This window comes from Quercus suber, unplaced genomic scaffold, assembly GCF_002906115.3.
Source record: "Quercus suber isolate HL8 unplaced genomic scaffold, Cork oak 2.0 scaffold_891, whole genome shotgun sequence".
Taxonomy (NCBI): domain Eukaryota; kingdom Viridiplantae; phylum Streptophyta; class Magnoliopsida; order Fagales; family Fagaceae; genus Quercus; species Quercus suber.
In genome coordinates, this window is record NW_027070317.1 from 3,357 (window position 1) to 10,662 (window position 7,306).

The window sequence follows — 7,306 nt, forward strand, 5'->3', positions numbered from 1 at the left end:
CTCACGCAGCTAGGCCGATGCCACCATTGCCCAGACCTTCATTCGCCTAGCAATCTCTCTCCTTCGCCTAACCCTCCCTCTGCCTAGCCCCTTCTCCCTTCGCCTAGTTCCTCCGTTTCGCCAAACACCATCGACGAATCATCTTTGATTTACTGTGTTAAGGTGTGAGGTGTTGGTATGCTCAGATTCATGGGTTTGGATTGGTCGTGCTCCGATGGCTCGATTAGGCTCGATTGTGGGTTTGATTTTGCAGTGATATGGGTCTGATTTGGTAGCTCTCAGTGCTAGTGGGTTTTGGTTGTGTTTGTATCGGTGGTGTTGATTTTAATGATAGATTTTGGTGGGTTTTAATGGTTTGATTTGGTGTTCGTATTTGGTGTTTGTATTGGTGTTTGTATCAGTGGTGATGGTTTTAATGGTGGATTTTGGCGGGAGTTATTTACAACAAATTATATTTTATTAACCAACATGCCTAACCTCTCCCATACGCGTGAACGAAGACCCAAAATTTCTACCTTATCTTATCTCATTCTCTTTCACACAGAACGGCAGAAACAACGTAGCTCCCACATGCCCAACCTCTCCCTATTTTTACCTTCTATCTAACTACCTCTCCCTCACGCAGCTAGGCCGATGCCACCATTGCCCAGACCTTCATTCGCCTAGCAATCTCTCTCCTTCGCCTAACCCTCCCTCTGCCTAGCCCCTTCTCCCTTCGCCTAGTTCCTCCGTTTCGCCAAACACCATCGACGAATCATCTTTGATTTACTGTGTTAAGGTGTGAGGTGTTGGTATGCTCAGATTCATGGGTTTGGATTGGTCGTGCTCCGATGGCTCGATTAGGCTCGATTGTGGGTTTGATTTTGCAGTGATATGGGTCTGATTTGGTAGCTCTCAGTGCTAGTGGGTTTTGGTTGTGTTTGTATCGGTGGTGTTGATTTTAATGATAGATTTTGGTGGGTTTTAATGGTTTGATTTGGTGTTCGTATTTGGTGTTTGTATTGGTGTTTGTATTGGTGGTGATGGTTTTAATGGTGGATTTTGGTGGGAGTTATTTACAACAAATAATATTTTATTAACCCACACCCCCAACCTCTTACACACGCGTGAACGAAGACCCAAACTTTCTACCTTGTCTCATCTCATTCTCTCTCATGCAGAACAGCGGAAATAACGTAGCTTCCACACGCCTAACCTCTCTTTGTTTTTGCCTCTTATCTCATTGCCTCTCCCTCACGTAGCCAAGCCAATGCCACCATCGCTCAGGCCTACCTCCGCCTAGCCCCCTCTCTTTTTGCCTAGCTCCTCTGTTTCGCCTAACACCATTTATGAATCATATATGATTTGTTGTGTTATGTGAGGTATTGCTATGCTCAGATTCGTGGGTTTGGATTGGCCGTGCTCCGAAGGCTCGGTTGTGGGTTTGATTTTGCAGTAATGTGGGTCTAATTTGGTGGGTCTCAGTGCTAGTGGGTTTTAGTTGTGTTTGCATCGGTGGTGTCGGTTTTAATGGAGGATTTTTGTGGGTTTTATTGGTTTGATTTGGTGTTCAAATTTGGTGTTTGTATTGGTGTTTGTATTGATGTTTGCATCAGTGTTTGTATCGGTGTTTGTCTCGATGTTTGGTGTTTGTAACGGTGGTGCTGGTTTTAATGGTGGATTTTGGTGGGAGTTATTTACAACAAATAATATTCCCCCTCTCCTTTTGCCTAGCTCCTCCGTTTCGCCTAACACCATCTATGAATCATATTTGATTTGCTGTGTTAAGGTGTGAGGTGTTGCTATACTCAGATTCGTGGGTTTGGATTGGCCGTGCTCCAAAGGCTCGGTTGTGGGTTTGATTTTGCAGTAATGTGGGTCTAATTTGGTGGGTCTCAGTGCTAGTGGGTTTTGGTTGTGTTTGTATCAGTGGTGTCGGTTTTAATGGAGGATTTTGGTGGGTTTTATTGGTTTGATTTGGTATTCAAATTTGGTGTTTGTATTGGTGTTTGTATTGATGTTTGCATCAGTGTTTGTATCGGTATTTGTCTTGATGTTTGGTGTTTGTAACAGTGGTGCTGGTTTTAATGGTGGATTTTGGTAGGAGTTATTTACAACAAATAATATTTTATTAACCTACACGCCCAACCTCTCCCACACGCGTGAACGAAGACTTAAATTTTCTATCCAATCTCATCTCATTCTCTCTCACGCAGAACGGTAGAAACAACTCAACTCCCACATGCCCAACCTCTCTCTATTTCTGCCTCTTATCTCACTGCCTCTCCCTTACGCAGCCAAGCCGATGCCATCATCGCCCAGACCTCCCTCTGCCTAGCAATCTTTCTCCTTTGCCTAGCCCTTCATCTGCCTAGCCCCTTCTCCCTTCGCCTAGCTCCTCCGTTTCGCCCAACTCCATCGACGAATCATATTTGATTTGCTGTGTTAAGGTGTGAGCTGTTGCCATGCTCAGATTTGTGGGTTTGGATTGGCTTTGCTCTAATGGCCCAATTGGGCTTGATTGTGGGTTTGATTTTGTAGTGATGTGGATCTGATTTGGTGGGTCTCAGTGCTAGTGGGTTTTTGTTGTGTTTGTATCGGTGGTGCCGGTTTTAATGGTGGATTTTGGTGGTTTGATTTGGTGTTCGTGTTTGGTGTTTGTATTGGTGTTTGTATCGGTGGTGCTGGTTTTAATGGTGGATTTTGGTGGGTTTTAGTGGTCTTATTTGGTGTTTGCATCGGTGTTTTTATTAGATTTTGGTGTTTGTATCGGTAGTGCCAGTTTTAATGGTTTTTTTTTTTTTTTTTTGGTGGTGGGTTGTTGATCATGATGTTGTCATTGTCGTTGTGGCAGTGGTTTTGTTTTGGGTTTTTGGTTTTGAGGTGGGTTATGGCTGTCACGGTGGTGGTGGTTGGTTGCTGTGAATTTTTGTGGGGGAAGTTTTATTTAATTTTAATAAGATGTTTATATTATTTTAATGAGATGAATGTTAAAATAGAGTCTTTGATGTTGGATGTTTTGTAAAGTAAGTTATTAAAATAGATAAAACTTTTTCTTAAGTTGCTAAAAGCTCTATTTTATAACTTTCTTACTGTGAATGCTCGTATGCAGCCAAAAGTAGTTGCCTACTATGGTTCTGAAGGTAAAATATTTAGATATACCTTCACTATTGTAGTGCACTTTTTGTTTTTTGGTGAAGCTATAATAGCATATAATTATTTAGCTTCACTAATGATAAACGTGGCAAAATGGTCGGGTCAGGTCAATCGGGTTTGCGGGTCAAACTGGTCACGGGTCAAAACGAGTCATTTTTAAACGGGTCAATCGGGTTGCGGGTCAATCAGGTTGTGGATCGAGTTGGGTTGACCCGTATTTTTCAAACAATTTTTTTTTTTCAATTACAAAAACAAATCAATGACAATGTGTTTAGAGAGAATAAATAAAATCAGTTAAGCAAATGAATTGCATTTAATGCCACTTGTTAATATCCTTCCAATTTTGACAGTTTTGACTTTTGAGCATGACAAAAATTATTTATAGTCATAAATTCATGATGAAAAAAGTTTTCAATGTTAATGGTTTACTGTCAAAATGCATATAATTATAAGTTTACAACTTCAAAAAGAGATAGATCTTAAAACAAACAAAACAAGTAAGTCAGCAAAGTAGCAAGTTATCGGTCTTCAATGTTAATAGTTCACTGTCAAAATGTATATAATTACAAGTTTACAACTTCAAAAGGAGATAGATCTTAAAACAAACAAAACAAGTAAGCTAGCAAAGTAGCAAGTTATCAGTCTTCTTAAGTGCACATGTTCCTGTTGCATTTAAAATGATAGTAAAGTTAGATTACTTAGAAAGATAAATTAAACAAAAAAAGATTTAAAAATAAACATAACATATTAAGTAAAGAAGAATAAGTAAATATTTTATTAGAATTATACCTCAATCTCAATCTACTCAACGTTGGTAGCAGAGTTAGCATTGCAAATATTCATACTTGCAAATTGTAGCTCAAGTTGGCCAATTTCATCAGCATCTTCATCTACAATACAATATTTTAATATAACTTAATGTACCATGAAAGCAAATCAATAAAGAATTAAAATTGTATAATTATGACTATAAAAAAATTAAATTACTTTCAAATCCATATAGCTAATTTTTAGTACATAACATAGCTTCCACATTCTCAAGTAAAAGACGTGATCGATACGGAGTAAGAATTTTTTTCCCAGTGCTAAAACTTGATTCAGAAGCAACAGTGATTATCGGAATGCTCATGAGATCTCGTGCCATTAAAGAGAGCTCTGAAAACCGATTGTAATGCTCTTTCCACCAAGAGAGAACTTCCAACTTTGAATTTTGCTTTTTGTCAAGTCTAGGCTCTTCTAAATACAAGTCCAACTAAGATTTTTTTTTTTTGTTTTGGTACCACGACCACTTTCATAATGATCAAATTCCTAATCATTAAAAAAAATTGCAAAGAAAAATAATACCACACAACATTACAATCTTTATTATTAAAAAAACATAGCACAACATATACCAAATAAAATGCAATTTACTTACATCATCTTCCTTATCTTCATCATCATCAGGATCATCTACAGCATCACTAGTATGACTAGAACTTCCAAGACAAGATGAAACATTTGTAGTGGCCATAGGCTTGGGGCATTCATATTCTGAAAAAAGCTTATACAATGTAGTCTCAGTGCTCTCTACCTTCATTTTAGCAATGTGCTCAATTGGCTCTATTTTCTTGAAAATATAGTCCACATAATCAAACTTATACCTTGGATCAAGAACAATGGCACAAGTTAGCACCACACTATAACAATCCCAATATTTGTCAAATTTAACTTTCATTTGTTCTGCCATATTACTAATAAATGAATCTTGGCTCTCCATTTCTTCAAGTAAGAGCAATTCAATTCGAGACACTCCTTGAAAATATAGATTTGCTGTAGGGTAATCAGTTCTAGAAAATAGAGTTGTAATGTCATTGAAAGGTTTCAAAAACCGAGTTATCCTTTCAACTCTATTCCATTCATCCCTTGATGGACAATGCTTGAAATTAGCATCTTCCTCTGCTAAACGGTTCAACACAGAACAATATCTCATAGCATTATCAATCATGTCATATGTTGCATTCCATCTTATACACACATCTAAACGTAAACCATTTGTTCTCTTCATATCAACTATCTTGGCACATTCATCAAATCTGCACATTCTACTCTCTGATCCTTTAAAATATTTCATAGTTTCTCGGATCTTAATCACCGAGTCATCTATTACTTTCAATCCTTCTTGAACAATAAGATTCAATATATGAGCACCACAACGCACATGGAAAAAAAATACCATCACATAACAATAAACCCCCCTCATTAAGTTTTTTCTTTATGAAATCTTGGCAATGATCATAATTAGATGCATTATCTAAAGTAATGAAAAATATTTTCTTCTCAATACCCCATTCTTCCAAGAAACTTAAAATTTTCTCCAATAAAAGAGTTCCCGTGTGTGGAGGTGGCATATGACAAAAATTTAAGATAATGTTTTTCAATTCCTAATTCTCATCCACATAATGCGCCGTAAGACAAATATATCTCTCACTTGAAACAGAGGTCCATAAATTCGAAGTCAAATATATTCTACTAGGAATTGATTTCAACTTATTTTTAAGGTCATCCTTCTCTTTCTTGTAAAGTTTTAGAACATCAACTTTTGAAGTATTCCTAGAAATATGTTTTAACATCTAAATTTAGATAGTTGGAAACTTTTCTAATACCCTCATACTCAACAAAGCTAAATGGTAAATTATGTTTGATAATAGCCTCCGCTAACATCTCACGAAACTCTTCTTGAGTTATCTTGTTTTGTAACACTCTACCCTCTTCTTCACCATTTTCTTTTACTTCGTTTCAATTTAAGCATTTGTGAAGATGGCGAAGCAAGTTTGATGTTCCATGATGACTATTTGCCAAAAAATATTTCCCACACCATTGACAGGTAGCCTTACTTAACCCTTTTTCATAAATAGGAAATTTCACAAATTCAATCCAAACTAAAGAAATGTGTTGTTTTTCCTTTTTTTTTTTTTTCCTTGAAACTCTTTTTGGTGTCTTAAACTTTGATCTTGAATTAACTCTTAAAGATGGTGAAGGACCAGTAGAAGTATCCATAATTACAGCATCATTATCACTTTCCAAATTTACAGTTGGAGAAGCCGCTGTACTCTAATTTTCAAAGCAAAATATATAATTAAAATTCTAGTCTACTTAAAACATCTAAAGAAACTGTGAACATAACTACATAAGACATTCATCCAAATGTCAAACACACAAACAATTAAATATAATGTTAACAAAGCAGTATATTATATTACTATTGCAAAATCATGATATTAAAAAATCAATCCAAATACTAAAAACATTTAGGGATTTAAGAGAATGATGAAAATGATTTAACTTACCTTCACCATAGTTGATGATTTGTGGTTGTGCTTCTCTTAAATGTGTCAGTAGGTGGCAAGATCTAGGTTGTGCTGTGTGGCTTGTGGGTGGCAAGAGATAGAGAAGTGAGAAAGCAGAGCAGTGGAGTGTGGAGCATCTGGAGGAAGATTGATCTGAAGATTTAAGGATTGAAAGAACTAAGAAGAGAAGATTAAGAAAAAAAAAAAAAGAGTAGAGGCATAGTCACAGAGAGAAAAGAGTAGAGAGCAGAGGCGGAGAAAAGCTAAAAGTGTAGAGGTAGAGAGGCGCAAGTGTGGAAGTGTGAAAAGAAAAAAGGGCAGAGGAGGCTTTACCGCTTTGGCCCTTAACCCTTGTGGTCCGTGGATGTGGTTGTGTTGTGTTGTCAGTTGTCACGTTTTTGTTTCACTCTTTCATGTTTGTGAATCACAATTTTGGCTTTGGACTCCAGCTAAGCTAGTCAATTGAATTAGATTTTTTTCTTTTTATTAATGGTTGTGTTGTCTAAGTCTTCTCATGTCATGTCTCTGTGGTCTGTGGAGGCAGAGCTAAAGCTTTATTGGTTTTGTGATTTGTGAAGCCCTCAAAATCAAATAGGCAAATTGCATGTAAAAAGCTATTGTTTTGTCTTCTTGTAATTTAATAATTTATTGACTATTGCCTATTGGTTTGGCTCTGCCGTTCTGGTGCTTTGTGCTTTATGCACTAAGTATTAGGACATAGTTTAAAAAAAATTTTCAGCAAATTTTTTTAAACGAGTCGGGTCATGGGTTATCCGGGTTGGGTCACGGGTCAACCCGTTTTTGTTTCGGGTAAAAAAAAAAAAAATCGAAGTCACGGGTCA

The 7,306-nt window shown here is 37.0% G+C and overlaps 1 long non-coding RNA gene across 2 annotated transcripts; it reads right to left on the reverse strand.

The window, feature by feature from the left end:
• Window positions 1-3,637: 3,637 nt before the first annotated feature.
• Window positions 3,638-6,864, reverse strand: LOC112025964 (uncharacterized). Of its 2 annotated transcripts, XR_010626860.1 has the most exons (5): window positions 6,465-6,864; window positions 4,553-4,778; window positions 4,123-4,443; window positions 3,925-4,025; window positions 3,638-3,798 (listed from the first exon to the last, which is right to left on the reverse strand). It is a non-coding gene; the product is annotated as an uncharacterized LOC112025964 (long non-coding RNA). The 2 variants fall into 2 exon arrangements; XR_010626859.1 differs by lacking the exon at window positions 4,123-4,443 and having other exon boundaries at window positions 6,465-6,863.
• Window positions 6,865-7,306: the final 442 nt, after the last annotated feature.